This window comes from Hyla sarda, chromosome 10 (assembly GCF_029499605.1).
Source record: "Hyla sarda isolate aHylSar1 chromosome 10, aHylSar1.hap1, whole genome shotgun sequence".
Classification (NCBI taxonomy): domain Eukaryota; kingdom Metazoa; phylum Chordata; class Amphibia; order Anura; family Hylidae; genus Hyla; species Hyla sarda.
The window spans coordinates 94,598,072-94,616,898 of record NC_079198.1 but is presented as its reverse complement, the minus strand read 5'-3'; positions in this window follow the sequence as shown (position 1 = coordinate 94,616,898).

Genomic DNA, 18,827 nt, shown 5'->3' with positions numbered 1-18,827 from the left:
TCAGGGGGGTCCCCGTCTCCGTCCGGCCCTGGGGGCCATTTGCAACAGCGCCTCCTGGAGGCTCTACGCAGGGGTGACAGGTCGATCCAGGTAGAGGGAAGGGGTGAGGTCGACCTGTCTTTCTGGATAGAGAGACACGGTTTGGGGGCTTTCCGAGAGCGGAATGGGGAGGTGGTCTAGTCCCTCCCGACACCCGGGCAGGACAATAACCGTAGGAATGTGGTCCGTCTGATTTGGAGGGGCGAGGATGCGTGTCCACCTCGCGCTAAAGTGGTTGAGCTCCTCCTTCAGATGGAATTCAGGGCGAGTGACATCTTTGCCCTGATTCACCCCTACGGTTCGTCTGAGTTTGACGTCAGTTTCGTTCGGCCAGAGGGTCTTGAACTCTTCTGGTCAAACTATGAAGTGGCGAAGAACGAGCCCGGCTGGCGGGATTTCACCGTAAAGGCGATTTCCCGTCAGAACTCTGTCAAGAAAGTGACCGTTTTGACCCGTAACGAGTCGCTTTCTTGTTATGACATCATGACCTGGCTCGGTCGGTATGGGGATGTGACGGACATGCCCAAGAAAAACTTTGATGAGCACGGGATCTGGTCCGGGGCCTGGACGTTTTCCGTCAAACTCAAGCGTTCAGGCAGTACGGTTGCCCACATTCCGTCAGCCGCCTTCCTTGGACGTGACAGGATCCAGGTCTTCTACCAGGGGCAGCCTAAGGTCTGTCACAGGTGTGGCAGCCCCACCCACTTTAGCGCAGCCTGTACTGTGCAGGTCTGCGCTTTGTGTGGTGGGGTGGGTCATCTGGCCGCATCCTGTCGGCAGATCCGGTGCCACCTGTGTGGTGTCCTCGGACACCCTTTTAGCCGTTGTCCTAGCGCCTTCACCCGTGCGGCGGCCGCTCCGGCTGAGGAGAGCTGTGAAGTTGCCTCGGCTGGGGAGGGTACGAGCAGGGATGGGGGCACAACAGGGCTAGTGAGGAGGAAAAAGGGCCCCGCCAAACTAAGGCAGGAGGAAAATCGTAGAAGGAGTAGGGAGCTGGAGAGTGCCCAGGTGGCGGGGGTAGCTTCAGCCCCTGCTCCTGAAGCTGGCCCTGTAACTGCTGAAGCCCTGGAGGAGAACGTGCTAGATGAGGAGATCAGGAGACTGCGCAAAGAGGATGGCAATATGGCCGACCTTTCTGATTCCTCCCACTATGAAAGTGTGGATGAGGATAGTGGGGAGAGGCCTAAAAAGAAAGATAAGGGCAAAAGGAAAGGGAGAAAGAAGAGGTCAGAGTCATCTGTTCCTTGTACTACGGGCCAGGTCCAAAACGGAAGCCTGACTGCCCCCCCTCTGATTGACCTGTCAAACCGGTACCTCGTCCTCGATACCATCTCCTCCCCCTCCTTGGAGGGGGAAGGTGAGGGCGGGGTGCCTAGGAAGAAAGAGCCTCTGGGGGGAACTGGGCCCTGTCCTGTCGGGACACCTTCCTCGGAGGGCAGGGCTAGACCGGGGCCGGATGGAGACGGGGATCAAATGGATCAATCTGAATCCAAAAAAAGGTCTAAGTGTGGTCCTGCCCTCTCGTCTTCTTCAGGGGATGAGGGGGCGAAAAAGAAAGGGAAGCAAAAGTAAAGGGTGTGGCCGTCTAATTTAATCACCCTGTATGGCGGCACTCACCCCATTGACGCTGGCATCTATTAATTGTGCCAGCATAAAGTCGGATACGGCTAGATTTGCAGCCTTTGATTTTCTCGGCCGTGTTGAAGCCGATATTTTCTTTTTACAAGAGACCAGGTTGTCAGATCTAGCCTCTCTGGTAAAAGCCAGAAGAGAGTGGAGGCGCGGCCCCTCCCACTGGTCTCTTGCAGCTGAGCCGTATAGTGGGGTGGCGGTCCTTTTTACCGCTCCTGTTGAATGCCGACGGGTTATTGAATTAGAAATGGGGAGGTGCCTGATCTTAGATGTCTTCATGAAGGGACAAGAGCTCCGGCTCATTAACATCTATGCCCCGCAAACTAAGCGGGGCCGTAAAGATCTCTTTATGAGGATTAAGCCCTTTCTTTTTACGAGTCGGCAAGTGATCTTTGGAGGGGACTTCAATAATGTCACGAGGTCCCAAGATCGGGGAGGCTCCAATAGTCCGCTGACTTGTGATAGTGTGGCACTGATTAGCATAACTAGAGAAGCTCGCCTAGAGGACGCCCACATCCGGAGCCCCTCGGGCCACGCGGGTTTCACCTATCATCAACGTAGTCGCAGGTCTAGGATAGATAGGTTTTATTTAAAGGAGGAAGCCGTCTCTTCTGCAGTGTCCGTGGTTGAGGTGGAGTTCTCCGATCACTGTATGATTTTGTTTTCCCTGAATGTTTCAGAGACCCCCCGGATAGGAAAAGGTTATTGGAAGCTGAATTCGTCCCTTCTGGAGGAAGCGGAGATAAGACAGTCCTTTGAGGATTTTTTTCAGAGTCAGGTACCTTTACTGGACCTATGTAGTAGTAAGTCAGAGTGGTGGGAGATATTCAAGAAGCGGGTTGCAGGGTTCTTCCGCCAGCTCTCGAGCCTCAGGTCCCTGAACAGGTATCGCTTGTATCAGGGTCTGAGGAGGAAACTCGAGCTTCTCGTCTCGACTGGAGGTAGCCGAGAGGATATCTCCAGAGTGAAATCCTTGCTGATGAGGTGTCAGTACGATAGACACACATCTTTGGTTTTTGAGAGGGATTACGGGAAGTACCGCTCGCCCGACCCTTACAGAAACTGTAAGATGTCAGTGAGTAGTAAAGTCATTTCAGGACTGATTGATAGTACAGGATCTCTGAATCGGTCCAGATCAGGGATCTTGGAGGTCGTCAGATCCTTCTACTCGCACCTCTTGGGGAGGAAGGATCTAGATCGAGACAGGATGTCGGTTTTCCTGACTGAAACCATTCCTGAGCCAGGGGTAGACCCCTCTCTTGATGTTTTGGCAGAAGAAATCAGGGAAGAGGAAGTGAGACTGGCGATCGAGGGGCTCGCCCCCAAGAAGTCGCCAGGTCCGGATGGCTTAACATCCGAGTGGTACAGGACCTTTAAGGAGTCTTTAGCTCCCCTCTTGACTGAGGTATTCAATGAGTGTCTCTCCTCGGGTACTCTGCCGAAGTCAATGAGGAGGTCAGCCCTGATTCTTCTGTCAAAGGGTAAAGATCCTAGCCAGATTGAGAATTGGAGGCCCATAGCTCTTCTCAATACGGACAGGAAGCTTCTGGCCAAGATACTGTTTAATCGGCTGGTGAAGTTTGCACCCCGGCTCCTTTCGGGGGCTCAGCACTGCTCTGTTCCAGGCCGAAGCACCTTAAGTGCTGTCCTTAGTGTCAGGGAGGCAGTGGAGCGGAGTAGTGCAGGTCTTTGGAAGGGGTACTTGCTGTCCTTGGATCAGGCCAAAGCATTTGATCGGGTAAACCACGAGTACCTATGGTCCGTCCTCCTGAGATATGGCTTACCAACTACTTTTGTTAATTGGCTTAAGATCTTGTATGCAGGGGCAGAGAGTTTCCCGCTGGTGAACGGGTGGTCTGGCCGCTCTTTTGAGGTGGGGTCCGGAGTCCGTCAGGGTTGTCCTTTGAGCCCGCTTTTATACGTGTTCGCAATCGATCCCTTCATCCGGAGGGTAGATTGTGGGCCGTTGGCGGGAGTCGGGATGAGTCTGGCGGAGCCGGCTGTCACCCAGAGAGTGGTGGCGTACGCTGACGATGTCACTATTTTCGTCTCCACGAGAGAGGAGGTCGGTGTGGTGATGTCGGAGGTGGACCGCTACTCGGAGGCATCCGGGTCTAAGATCAACCGGGATAAGTGTGAAAGTCTCTGGCTGGGAGGGGGGGATCCCATGTTTGATCTCCCGGACACCCTTCCAGGGCCCCAAGAATCAGCAAAAGTCTTAGGCATCACATTCGGCCAGGATGATTATCCCACCAAAAACTGGGATGGTAAGCTCCAGGATGCCGCTCAGAAGGTGGATCAGTGGAAGGGTTGGTCTATGACCCTCAGGGAAAGGGTACACCTGATCAAATCGTACCTGCTCCCCTTGTTTATCTATCTGGGCAGTGTATGTATCTTGCCAGAGGCTTACTACACTAGGATCTACAGCCTGTTTTTCCAACTGCTATGGGGGAACAGGATGAACCTAGTAAAGAGGGAGGTTACATACCGCACGAGGAGACTAGGGGGTTTATCTATGGTAAACCCTGTGGTGTTCTTTACGAACACCTTCTTGAAAGCCAACATCGCAAACCTCTGGTCAGAGAGGGCTTCTCCGTGGGTACTCTCCTGCAGGGAATGGTTTCGGCCTTTCTTCCAGGAATGGGAGACAGGAGGGCAAGTGAAGGACCTCCGTACGCCCCATGGATATCTTCCGGCTTACGCTACCCCGACTCTGAAGGCGATACGTCGGTGGGGTCTGGGAGTGTGGGAGATCAGGACCCAGTCAAGACAGTTCCTTGACAAACGGGTTCTGTTGACCCACTTCCAGAGGCCTCTGGCGCTCAGGGACTGCCCAGGTCGGGATCTGAGGGTGGGGTTGTATCTTTTGAACATGAAAAGGATCCCCCAGAAGTTTTGGGACTTGGCCTGGCGCTGCTTTCAGGGGAAGCTATATGTAAGGGACAACCTGAAGTGTAGGAACTCTGATGACCGGGGATGTCCCCGAGAAGAGTGTGGGGACACGCTGGAAAGCATGGACCACTTCCTGCTTCATTGTCCCTTTAATATAGGGGTTTACAACCGGGTGGGCGCTTCCATCGGCTGGAGTCAACTTGCCGGCCTTACCTATCCGGAGTGGGCTTATGGGGCATTCAGGTCCCTGGGTGGCCGAGACCGGGGCACTTTATTCTTAATTAGTTTAGTGGTTAGGTACTACACGTGGAACGCACGGTGTTTAGTGTCAACCCAACAGAAAATCCTCTCCGAGGTGGAGGTCTGTAGGAATATCACCGGTGACCTTGGGAAGATTAGGTCTTTGGAGTATGGCAGTCTTGGTACCAGTAGGGCTTCTCTCCTATGGAGAGGTTTTTCTTTTGATGTGCCCTAGGTACTAGGCCCTTAAGGTGAAGTACCTTATTTTGGCCAGGGATAGTGTATATATCTTAGGGTGAGTATAGGGTCAGTTTCATGAAGGGATAGTGATAGGGTTAGAGGTTGAAAGGGAGAGGAATTTCAATTTAATTTTATCAGGATTGCCATCCTTCTTCCTGGTGGGGGGCTATGCATGTCACCTTAGCCTTTTGTTTTGTTTTCTATGGATGGATTGTAAAGGGCTTGCAGGCAACCAAACTTGGGCCTTGTGGTTTTTGTGTATTGTATTGTTAATATTGCTTTGTTGTAGAATATGTATATATTGTTTTGTATATATTGGTCTGTTTACATTAGGTGGGTAGGGGTGTATTTTAGGTTGGGTGGGGGTTTTTTGGGGGGTGGTGGTGGTGTGTACCCAGGACTGGACTGTTGCAGTGGGTACTATTTTGGGGGTCCGGTATGGGTCAGTTGTGGACAAAAACTGTGACCTATGGACTCTGACCCATGTCCAGAGGGAGTGGTGGGTGATGGGATAGTTTAGTATAGGTTGGTTGTTTTTCTGTGTTATTAAGTGGTTTGTTATGTATATTCTGTATGATTTTATGTATAATTTAAAAAAAAAAAATTTTTTTATTTATTTATTTATTTTTATTTTTTATTTTTTTTTATATAATGTCATAATTATTTTGTGAGAAAGGCAGTCGGACCAGTTTTCAGTTATTATAGCATTGTGTTAAGAGTACACTATATTTATGTCTGTGCTTATGTTTATGTTTGTGTCCCAGTGTGGATTAGTTTTAGTTTGTGGGTATATGTATGTGTGTTTGGGTGGGGGGGGGGGGGGGGGGGGGGGGTTGGAGGGTAGGGGAAGTTAAAAAACAAAAAAGAAAAAAAAAAAGAAAAAATGTGTGTATGTATATATGTATGTATGTGTGTATGTGTATGTATGTGGATATGTGTATGTATGTGTATGTATGTATATATATATATATATATATATATATATATAGTATATAAAAAAAGGAAAAAAAATATAGATGTATAAAAAAATAATATATATTTTGTTATCCAAGTTGGATTATTTTTGTTACGGCAGCTAGACATTTTTTTTTTTTTTTTGTCTTGTTATTAGGGGGGGGGGGGGGGGGGCAGTGTGGTTATGTTTCCTAGTTTGGATATTTTTAGTTTTTGATCCCAGCGAGGAAAGCTTTATTTATGTTCATTAGGTATGTGTGTGTGTGTGTTGGACTATAGTAGGTAATGATTTATTTATTTATTTTTGGTTTATCTGGGCTGGCCGGTTTAAGTTGTTATTTTGAGATGAATAGTTTGTTGTTATGTTCAGTTTTGTTAATTTTGTTACAGTGAAATGAACTTGTTTTGTGTTTTGTACTTTTATAATAAAAAAGAGTGTCAGCAGAAAGCACTGTGGTCACACAGAAAAGAAATTCAAAAAGAAAAGAACTTCCTCTGTAGTGTACAGCAGCTAAGTACTGGAAGGATTAAGATTTTTTAATAGAAGTAATTTACAAATCTGTTTAACCTTCTGGCACCAGTTGATTTAAAACAAAATGTTTTCCAGTGGAGTACCCATTTAAGCTAGGGCACTGGTAAAAGTAGATATGCCTCAGGCACAGAAGATAAAAGTTGTCTTTAAACTGTGGACCTTCAGGTTTTCCAAAACTACAACTCCCAGCATGCCCGGACAGCCAACAGCTGTCCGGGCATGCCGGGAGTTGTAGTTTTGCCTAAAGCCCACCCTAGTAGTTTTTTTTAAGCACCATTTTTGGTACATATAGTTTATTGACTCCACCAAGTGGCTAGCTATGCTGCATATTTACCATCCTGGCTCCATTGCAGAGTAGTTCTTGATCCACTAGAGTCTGAGAGTGTCTCTACCTTCATAACATGCATGATGACATCACTGTGTGAGTGTACCAAAAAAAGAGGCACCCACGGCATCTAGTGGCTGCAGGCATGATGCTGCCTGTGGCCCAGAGGCCCCAAAGCCTAAGTTGCACTAGGACACCAGTGACGTTGATAAGTCACAGGCGTCCTAGTGTTAAGTCGCCATCTCCCCCACTGGAATCCTGTGACACCCCTGGCAGGTTCTTGTGGCACACTGTGGCAGATGAGTCTGATAGAGTGATCTTACAGGCCGTCAGTTGTCAGTTCGGGTCATTATTTGCAGTGAAGTCAAGACCTGCAGTGGTCATACATAAATAAAGATGCGCCTGTATTAGGCTAGTGTGAACCCAGCCTTATTAATTCAAAAATATTATTTTACCACATGAATCTTAAATGGGCACTCCGGTGGAAAACATTTTTTTTAATCAACTGGTGCCAGAAAGTTAAACAGATTTGTAAATTACTTCTATTAAAAAAAATCTTTATCCTTCCAGTACTTATTAGCAGCTGCGTATTACATAGAAAGTTCTTTTGTTTTTGGATTTCTTTTTTTTTCTGTCCACAGTACTCTCTGCTGACACCTCTGTCTGTATCAGGAACTGTCCAGAGCAGCACAGGTTTGCTATGGGGATTTGCTCCTGTTCTGGACAGTTCCTGATACGGACAGAGGTGTCAGTAGAGAGCACCGTGGACAGAAAAAAGAAAGAAATCCAAAAAGAAAAAACTTTTTCTGTATTATATAGCAGCTAATAAGTACTGGAAGGATAAAGATTTTTTTTTAATAGAAGTAATTTACAAATCTGTTTAACTTTCTTGCACCAGTAGATAAAAAAAAAATAGAACGTTTTCCACAGTAGTACCCCTCTAAGGGTTAATTCACAAGCTGCAATGTGATCTGACTATGATGAGTAAATACACAGTAAGGAAGGCCCTCACTTAAACATGTTGCTTGTGTCGGAAACTTATTTGCATGCTGTGCCATCTCTGGGCCCAACATGATTTCATTTATCAAATTGTATTGGAATATATGATGAATTTGTGCAGTGTAGCTGCAAGGAAAATTTTCAAAATGTGTGTCCAGTAAACCCGAGTGGACATTCCACAAATAGCGGCGCTGGCAGAATATGCCAGCACTAGGACTGCTCGGAAATATGCCATCTTCATAGATGGAAATGCATTTTTGAGTGGATTTGACATGTAAATTCTTTCGGCAAAGGCTACAATATGTCAATGCATGATTAAAAAAAAAATTGTCAATGCATGATAAAATAATAATTTGTTGCTTTTGAATACATGCCAAAAAAATGGAAAACAATTAATAAAAAATGTGCTGTGTTCACTTTACTAGTTAAACGGGTACTCCGGCGCTAAGGCATCTTATCCCCTATGCAAAGGTTAGGGGATAAGATGCCTGATTTCAGGGGTCACGCTGTTGGGGACCCCCGTGATCTTTCACGCAGCGCACCGTTACCATCAGCCCCGGAGCATGTTCGCATGTTTGCTCCGGGTCTGATGACTGCCGATCACGCCCCCTCCCATAGGCTTGCATTGAGGGGGCGGAGCCATGACGTCACAATACTCCGGCCCCGTGATTGGCAGTCATCAGACCCGGAGCGAACATGCTCCGGGGGCTGATGGTAGCGGGGTGCTGCGTGAAAGATCACGGGGGTCCCCAGCGGCTAGACCCCCGCGATCAGGCATCTTATCCCCTATCCTTTGGATAGGGGATAAAATGTCTTAGTGCCGGAGTACCCCTTTAAAGAGATTATCAGGGATAAACATGAAAACAGAGCTAAATTTTTTTCTCCAAAAATAGCACACCATCTGTCCTCCGGGTTGTTTGTGGTATTGCAGCTCAGTCCCACTGAAGTGAATGAAGCCAAGATTTACTATGACACACAACCTGCCAACAGGGGTGGTACTGTTTTTAGGACAATATGTCCCAGCATGTCCTCCCAGTAGGGTTGCCATCTGGGTGATATTTGGCCACCCTGCTGGTATTTTTATTTTGTGGTGTCCTGGTAACGCATCCTATCCGGTACCTGTGTGTATAGGTCCCCATAGCCAGAGTCCCTAAGACGTGGGGGTCCTTATTGTCTAGTCCACCCCTAGTCACCTCTCATCTAGGTATTAGTTATCTAGTAATTATTTAGGATTTATATATATATAGGATTGTACAAATGCATCTAAATGGTTAATTACCTGTACGGAGTGTAGCAGGACCTGCGGGTCACGTGGTCAGGTAAACTATATGGTTTTATGCTTAAGGACCTTTGGAGGTCCCTGTGACGTATTTCACCCATTACTCCCTGTGACGGTGAGTGACAGTTGCTTGGACCAGTAAGAGCGGCCCTGCCCATATAAGGGAGCGGCGGCCATTTCTCTCTCTCTTGTTCCTGTGCAGCCAAGCAAGCAACATCTCTCTTGTTCCCGGACTGTCAAACTGCGCAGCTGTCTTGCGGCAATGGCTGATCTATTCAGAATCGTGAGTGTATCAATCCCTAAGCACTCTGCAAGATCACCGGACCTTATCTATCCCCTAAATCCGGACGGATCTTCGCAAATTAAAAATAACGGCAATGCAATGGCCGGTATTTATCCAACCAATCCTCCAACTCCTGGAATGGTGCACCATATACAATACCAGTGTTTCCCAACCAGATCGCCTCCAGCTGTTGCAAAACTACAACTCCCTGCATGCCCGGACAGCCAACGGCTGTCCGGGCATGCAGGGAGTTGTAGTTTTGCAACAGCTGGAGGTACCCCTGCTTGGGAAACACGTACCTATACTATATACTACTCTATAGTCCAACATCCTGGGAGTTGTAGCTTTTGTTTGGGGCAGCTGCTGAGCCACAGTCTATATTAGGGAATGCTGGGAGTTTTAGTTAGTAACTAACTGCAACTCCAGAATTTAATTAAAAAAAGCGATCAAAAAGTCCCATCAAAACAAAAATCATACTGTTAAAAACTACAGATCTGGTCGCAAAAAAATAGCCCTAATACAGGCCCATATAAGGAGAAATAAAAAAGTTATAAGGGTCAGAATAGGACAAAATTTCCCCCGCATATGTGTATCCTGCGATATTACGATTATATAATTAATTATGCAAATTAGCATGGCCGGTATTTTTTTTATCTTTTTTTTTTTTTTATAAAGAAAGGTGGCAACTCTACCTCCCAGAAGTATTAGGGACTCTAGACTCACAGTAATATGGCCTGCACATGGTTCCGATATCTGAGATCTACATTAGATAACAATCCAGGGTTAATAAACTATATCCAGAAGTTTTCTTTATTTTCCACCTTACTGAGAAATGTAAGAAATAAAGAGCCTGTCCAGGTTCTCTCTACATGGCTGAGCAGTGAATAATGTAGGAAGACCCCGGCTTCCCTCCCAAAGCCTTAGTTAAAAATTATTCAATGAAAAATTCCTGGCCTGGAAAGCAAAGAGAACACTACTGTACCAGGCAAAGATTTTCACCAACAATCCATAACCCAGCCAAGGCGAGAGATAACAGACGCTGACAAACTTTCACAGAAAAAACAGCTCAGTGCTAGGGAAACAGCCTGGACTCCAAAACTTACCCAGAGGAGCCGAATATCACTTTATGGAGATTAGGCCGCACAATGGCGTCAGTCACCTCCTGGGGATATATTCTCTGCTGGAAATAAGGTAATCTTTACACAATACTATGGATGTCTATTATACCGACAGAAAGTCTTATGTAACTGCAGATAAAGTAGCTGATATCAGTGCACTCGGCTGTAGAGGAGGTCTTTATATCGCCACATAGACCATGTGGTAGTATACACTGGGCCATGTGTATCGTGTCTCAAGTTAAACCCTCCTGCAAAGGAGTCCTGTACACACGGCATTTATCATGAGATTACCTACAATACTTTAAATGCACGGAGACGTCATTCAGGCCAGCGTATCATATCCTTGTTTAACTATATGTGTATTCTGGATAAGGTTCTTCTAGAGCAGTGTTCCCCACCCTGTAGGTCTCCAGCTGTTGCAAAACTACAACTCCCAGTATGCCCAGAAGAGGCGTAGGTTGTAGCATCTGGGCCCCCAATGTAAAATCTGCAACAGGGCCCCATATGCCAATTAGGGTTGCCACCTTTCTTGCAAAAAAAATAAAAAATAAATGCCGGCCATGCTAATTTGCATAATTAATTTATTATGCGTGACATCACAGGATACATTAATACATATGTGTGGGAAATTTTGTCCTATTATGACCCCTATAATTTTTTTTTTTTTGCCCCCCAATCTGTAGTTTCTAACAATACAATTTTTGTTTTGATGGGACTTTTTGATCGCTTTTTAAAATTAAATTAGAGAGTTGCAGTTAGTTACTAACTACAACTCCCAGCATGCCCTGATACGGACTGTAGCTTAGCAGCTGCCCCAAACAAAAGCTACAACTCCCAGCATGTAGACTACAACTATGTAGTAGTATGTAGTATAGGTCAGTGTTTTCCAACCAGGGGTGCATCCAGCCGTTGCAAAACTACAACTCCCAGCATGTTGGACTATATAGTAGTATATAGTATAGGTCAGTATTTCTCAACCAGGGGTGCCTCCAGCTGTTGCAAAACTACAACTCCCGGCATGTTGGACTATATAGTAGTATATAGTATAGGTCAATGTTTCCCAACCAGGGGTGCCTCCAGCTGTTGCAAAACTATAACATCCAACATGCTCGGAAGCACTCTGGTTGGGAAACACTGGTATAGTATATGGTGCAACATTCTGGGAGTTGGAGGATTGGTTGGATAAATACCGGCCATTGCATTGCTGGTATTTTTAATATAAAATTATCAGCAGGGTGGCCAAAATACAGGATGTGCCAGTAAAATACCAGCCAAGTGGCAACCCTAATGCCAATTAAAATACAGGTATGCTTTGGGGCCCCCTTTTGCAGCAGGGCCCCGGTGCGACTGCTACATCTGCTACCTCTATATATACGCCCCTGATGCCCAGATAGCCAGAAGCAGCATACCTACATCTACAGTACATTCTACAGTACATTTAAGCGAGGTTTTCTCTGAAAAAGGCCATTATTGGACATGATTTCGACTGAGATTTGGTTTAATGAAGCATTATTGATTTTAACACACAAAGAATTTCCACAAGAATATGTATTCTTGTGGAATGTAGTGGTCACTTAATAGTTAACATCTTTCAGTAGTGCTGCAAAAATGTGTGTAGATCTAGCCTTTAGCAGGGATCTATCCTTTTTATAGAAAAATGTAAAATTAAATGATACTGCTTTCAGTGGCCACTAGGGGGCGCTAAACAGCTAACTGCATACTGTTTAGTATTTTATTGCATTCAGCATATAAATCATGTATAGCATAAAGGTAAGTAGTTCACCCCTGGATAGTCTCCTCTGATCATTTCAACATACGAGGGCCTTTCAGAGGACATCGCATGTTGAAGGCAGCATCAACATACGATGCTTTTGTATGTCGGGGCCATCGCATAAACGGCTATCCGGCAGCGCAGACTGCTTCAGCTGCCTCCAGATAGCCGTTTACGGTCCCCCGGAGGCCTTGCCGGAGCGTCGGGGACACCCCGGGGACGCGGCGACAGCGATAGAGGGCGACATCCCGGGCAGCGGTGACGAGCGGTGACGGTCCGGAGCGGCGGGGACAGGTGAGTACAACTTCCTATACCAGTGGTCTACAACCTGCAGACCTCCAGATGTTGCAAAACTACAACTCCCAGCATGCCCGGACAGCCAACTGCTGTCCGGGCATGCTGGGTGATGTAGTTTGGCAACATCTGGAGGTCCGCAGGTTGTAGACCACTGTCCTATACTTTACATTGCATGGATCCCTCAACATACGATGGTTTCAACAAATGATGGTCCATTTGGAAGGGATTACCATTGTATGTTGAGGGACGACTGTATACAGTGGTCCCTCAACATACGATGGTAATTCGTTCCAAATGACCCATCGTTTATCGAATTCATCGTATGTTGAGGGATTCATGCAATGTAAAAAGTGCATTTAATACTCACCTGTCCCCGCCGCTCCGGACCGCGTCCTCACCGCTCTCAATGCTGTCCCAGGGGGTCCCAACGCTGTCCCGCTGCTCCGGCGTCTTCTTTGGGATCCTCCGGCTTCTTCCGCATCTTCTCCGGTGTCTGGGCCTCGCTTTCTGGTGACGTTATTACGTTGCTGCGCCGGGACGGCGTGCGCAGCGACGTAATAACGACGCCGGAAAGCGAGGCCCAGGGCCCGGAGAAGATGCAGAAGACACCGGAGGATCGGGAAGTGGACCCGGAGCAGTGGGAATAGGTAAGTGAACCTGTCCAGGATGCTTAAACTGCTATCCGACAGCAGCTTAAGCATTTTGCGCTGTCGGATAGCACTTAATGCGATGGCCACGACATATAAAAGCATCGTATGTCGATTTAATCATATGTCGGGGCCATCGCATGTCGGGGGGGGTTACTGTACTTTTAGGATGAATAAAACAGGGGTTCACTCTAAACCAGTACAATAAAATGTTTCAGGCACTGTGTAACAATACAGGTCACAGCGGTCACATTTGCAACTGAGCCCCTACTGACTGCAGTGCTTTAGCAGTTTTCCCCACCTCCTTGATACTTAAAGGGGTACTCTGGTGCTTACACATCTTACAAGATGCCTGATCGCGGGAGTCACGCAGCTGAGGACGCCAGCGATCATGCACGCGGCACCCCATTAGTAATCAGTCCCCGAAGCGTGTTCGCTTCGGGTCTGATTACGGTCGACCGCAGAGCCGGCGGCGTGTGACGTCATGCCCCCACCCCCGTGTGACGTCACGCTCCGCCCCTCAATACAAGCCTACGGGAGGGGGCGTGATAGCTATCACGCCCCCTCCCGAAAGCTTGCATTGAGGGGCGGAGCGTGACATCACACGGGGGCGGGGTCTTGACGTCACACGCCGCCGGCTCTGTGGTCGACCTTAATCAGACCCGGAGCGAACACGCTCCGGGGACTGATTACTAACGGGGTGCCGCGTGCATGATCGCGCCGGAGTACCCCTTTAAGCCTGAAATAGAAACCTTATTTTATCATTTCTCCAAAGGCTTTCAGCTTTGGAAAACCGAACATTTATGTTATTACATCATTATCTGTCATAGTGTGCAGATGGGCTGACAGATTCTCTTTAACATTCAAAGGAATTAAAAAGATTGTCCTTTGAGTAAATATCAAGATAAACTATCAATATATGGAATAAACATAAATAAATAATCCTATGATGACACTAACTTACACAGTATGGCGCCACCTGGTGTTCAAAGCATATATTAATATTCACATCCACCTACTGATCTGAGTGCTGGAGGACACACATGCTAAGTCACTCTCCCCTCAATCGGGTTTTCGTGTAGTGGTTCCCTGTCCACTACAGAGCACCCTGTCCTAGGTGTTGTAGGCAGGAAACAGAGAAATAGGTCATGTGGCACTGCCCACAAGGCTGCCTGCATTGGCACAGATTAGCAGTAGTGCTGAGGGAGACGCAAAAAATAAAAAACACATTTGGCAGCGGGTACTAGCCTTTTTGGAGCTGTATTGTAGTATAATTACATTTAAACAGATTTGTTGTAAATTAAAAAGAATCGCCAAAATGCTATTGTTTGCTGTAAAGCTATCATGACACTTGACAATAAGAATTACTTCCCAAAACAGTATAGTTGTGCATTGTTTAAAATGGAAAAATTCCCTCTTATGGCACAAAGTGATCTCATCTAGTGTCAGGCCATGAGAAAAAGGGCCGGGAGTCACACATCCCTATAGCCGCCCTAGGAGGCTACTGCCACTCTCCAATAAGGAAGTGCTGATGTTTGTTCAGGGAAAATCAATAAGATTAGACTTTAACTGGACAAGCTTTGCACTGCCAGTCTGTGACTTCTCTGGCCTAAATAGTATCTGATGGTTCGAGTGTAAAATTGACATGAGCTGACTGTGTCGCCTAAGAACGGGGGCTACATCGAACACTTGGTGTCTGCTTGTTCCCTGATTGGGAACCTGCTAAGTAATAAAGATTTTATAATGTGTTAGTGAGATAAAATAATCTATGGACTCATTGCCTATGAATTAAACATGCTATCAATGTCTGAGTAATAGGGTTCCAGTGACCCTAACCAATGCCCAGAATAAGGGGGTCAGAGTAAGTGGTAAAGCTCTACAAACCGGCCTTTTTTTTAAAGCAGGCTCTTCCTAGCCACAGAGAACAATCTTGGACAAATAATGGTGTTGGGTATGGCAGATCAATATCCACCATGTTATGATATCCTGTGTTTTGAATTGGATGTCAGTGGCAGCAGCCTTAGGTTTTTTGCCTGCAGTCATCTGAGTGAATAGTTGTTCACTCATACAGAAGGTTTCTACTCCTGTCTCCTTACCCTCTGTGAGTGGCTGCTCAATTGTCCTGCAAGTACTACTATTCTCATTTTGCTGCAATCAACCCGGTGAGCAATTAGTCATAATTATTGACTTTAGACAAGCTTGTTTGTGAAGTACCCACTAGTACGGTGTCCATTTTAGAACATCGTCAGCCGTAAATCCGTCCTTCATCAGGTGAAACAGCGTTCCGCCTCCTCCCTCGGACCAATCTCCGTCAGGCGTCAGCCGCAACTCCCTCCTCCCTCCTTTGTCATCCTAAAGTCTCTTGTGGTAGGGCCTTGGGGGGTGTAGCGTAGTTGGAGTGTTGCTTCAGTAGATGAGGGGTTAATTTAACCCCTGTCACTCGTGATGCCAGGGTGAGGGTTAATACACTGAGGTAAATCTTCGGCCTATCGCCACCCTTCCCAGAAACGATAGGTGCGTGCTTAAATGAATGAAGGTCCACTATAGAGATGAACTTGAACTTGTATAAACTTTACTGAGGTACTTGTGGTACATCCAATTAACAGCAACAGTCTTAGCAATACAGTCTCTATGTAGTACGGCAGTGATTGACAGATGCCGTGGACCATTAGCTTATCCAAGAGGTTATTAGAATTAGGGGTGATGCAGAAATCCATCCGGATTTAGGGGACTGTTTAGGTCCGGTGATCTTGCAGACTTAAGAGGGATTGAAATAACTCACAGTTCTGTAAGATGGCCGTTGCCGCAAGGCTTGGGCATAGTCACTGCTGACGACAGCTGCGCAGATTCTCCTCTATCAGCAGCCCACGAGGAAAGAGAGCGCTTAATGGCTGCCGCTCCCTTATATGGGCAGGGCCGTTTTGGATTGGTCCGAGTCAGCTGTCACTCACCGTTACAATGCATGGTGGGCGATCCCCTGACTTCCTTCAAAGGTCCTTGAACCATAAAACCATAGAGTTTTGGAACGCATTACGTGACCCGCAGGTCCGGCGATGCTACAACAAGGTAAGTATACATTATATACATATATACACTTAGAATTTGAATAGTTTTAACTATTTAAGGGGTGACAAGGGGCTAACTATAGATGAGGACCCCACCTGTAACTAGGGACTCTGACTTTGGGGACCTCACCACAAGGTAACGGATGCAATCCGGTACCGAGATACCACCCTCTCATCCAAAACTCTGTCATCCTAAAGTCTCTTATCCAAAACTCTGTCTTCCCTCAGACGAAAAACCTTCCTGCCATGTAGCAGAGCCGAGTCAGTGTTGGCTCTCTGCTATACGGGTTCTGCTGTACATGCTATTCAATGTCGGCTCTGCTATACAGTGCTGTGCAGCATTGGTTCTGCTATGCGTCTGAGGGAGAATTGTCTGAGGCATGATGGCGTTTTGGATGAGGGACTTTCAGATGGGGGAGTTGTGGCTGAAGGATGACAGCGATTGGTATGAGGGAGGAGGCTGGACGCCGTTTCGCCTGACAGAGGACAGAGTTGCGGCTGACGACTGACGGCGATTGGTCCGAGGGAGGAGGTGGGACGCCGTTTCACCTGATGGAGAACAGAGGTACGGCTGACAACTGACAATGTCCTAAAATGGACACCGTACAGTAGAGTACAGTAATAGTTGCAGATATTGAATGCAGTCCAATAATCATAGACTCTAATGTGGAGGGCCTACACAGGTTGGCTTACTGTGGTACAGATACTTTAATACTTTACTTACAGTTTTGTGGCATGATGCAGAGCATACACTAAATAAACTTTTCATGATGTGCTTAGCCATACAGTACTAACTCCAACTGGAAGTCCACAAAAGGAAGTAATGTTCACAGCAGAGTCCTTGCTTAGCTGGTTCCTCACATCTGGCAAGTAGATTCTCCTTCTCAGAGCTGAAACCGGATACCTGAAAACCAATGCCATCACTAAATGTGAGGTTTGCTTTGGGGATTTGCTCCTGCTCTGGACAGTTCCTGACATGGACAGAGGTGTCAGCAGAGAGCACTGTGGTCAGGCAGAAAGGAAGTTAAAAAAAAAAGAACTTCCTGGGGAGCATACAGCAGCTAAGTACTGGAAATTGAAGTCATTTACAAATCTGTTTAACTTTCTGACATCAGTAGATTTTAAAAAATTGTTGTTCACCGGAGTGCCCCTTTAAAAATAGCTAAAAATTCTGAAGATCCTTTTGACTGGATTTTCCAATAGACTTTTGAGAACAGTCATTCAGAAAGTGCTTAGAATAGGCCAATAAGTCCCGACGCAACTTCTGAAACAAGACCCCCTCCTACCATGGTGACTTATGAGGCAGAGTGACTTGGTATGACTGCTACCTCTACAATTCCTATAGCTACCTCAAGGCTCTTATGTGTCCAAAGGATAGGTGATAAGATGTCTGATTGCCGGGGTCCCGCTGTTGGGGACCCCGGCATTATTGCATGCGGCACCCACCTGTTTTTTCACCGGAACCGCTGGAGGGTCTGAGTCGCGACAACGGGAACGGAAGTCCGTGACGTCAGGACCCCTCCCATAGACTTGCATTGAAGGGACGGGCGTGATGTCACACTGGGGTGGAGTCCTGACGTCACGGACTTCCGTTCCCGTAGTTGTGACTCAGACCCTCCAGTGGTTCCGGTGAAAAAACAGGTGGGTGCCGCATGCAACAATGCGGGGGGTCCCCAGTGGCGGGACCCCCGCGATCAGACATCTTATCCCCTATCCTTTGGATAGGGGATAAGATGTCTAGGGTGGGAGTACCACTTTAAGATAACATACCTACTGGACCCATGCATAACCTTGATTTCTAACATCAGGGTGATGTGACTGACCATAACTGTGCAACCCATGTTACATCAGAATAAATGCTCATAGACAAAATCAGGAGTATATAGTTTGGGCCATCCTTGTTCTTTAGGAAGCAATATCTGGGTATATATATGTGCTGATTTTACAAGTATAAGCAATTTTATGTAGCCATAACTTCCTCACACCATTGCTGAACCCAAAGCTCAACTCCCTTTCAGGGAAGATAAATTTACTGGCAACAAAACTTGTTTTTACCTTTGAAAACTTTGTTGGTGGGCAACAGACCAAGAGCCGTCATCATGGGAGAGTCTGAACACGTAGGATCTGCATGGGATTTTATTCCCTACGTACCGGTATGTTCTCAACAGATTTACCTGCAGTGACCTGGAATTTAAAATACTGTAGGGTCAGGGGGAGGAAGACGGAGAATGCAAGTCAGGGTTGGCGGTTGCCTGGAGAAATAAACTATATGAGGTAACACTCATTTTGTAATCGCAGGCGTGTACGATGGATGGCTTTTCGGATTACGTTGTGTGTCACATTATAATATATTATGGAGAATATATTTATGAAGGGTGTGATGCAGAGCATATGCCAGAGGCAATAAATTCCTTTTCACATACATATTATCTAAGGAATCTGAGTATATACGACAATGTATGTAATTACACAGCATTCAGCTTTATTGGGGCTCTCACATAGTACTGGCTTTTA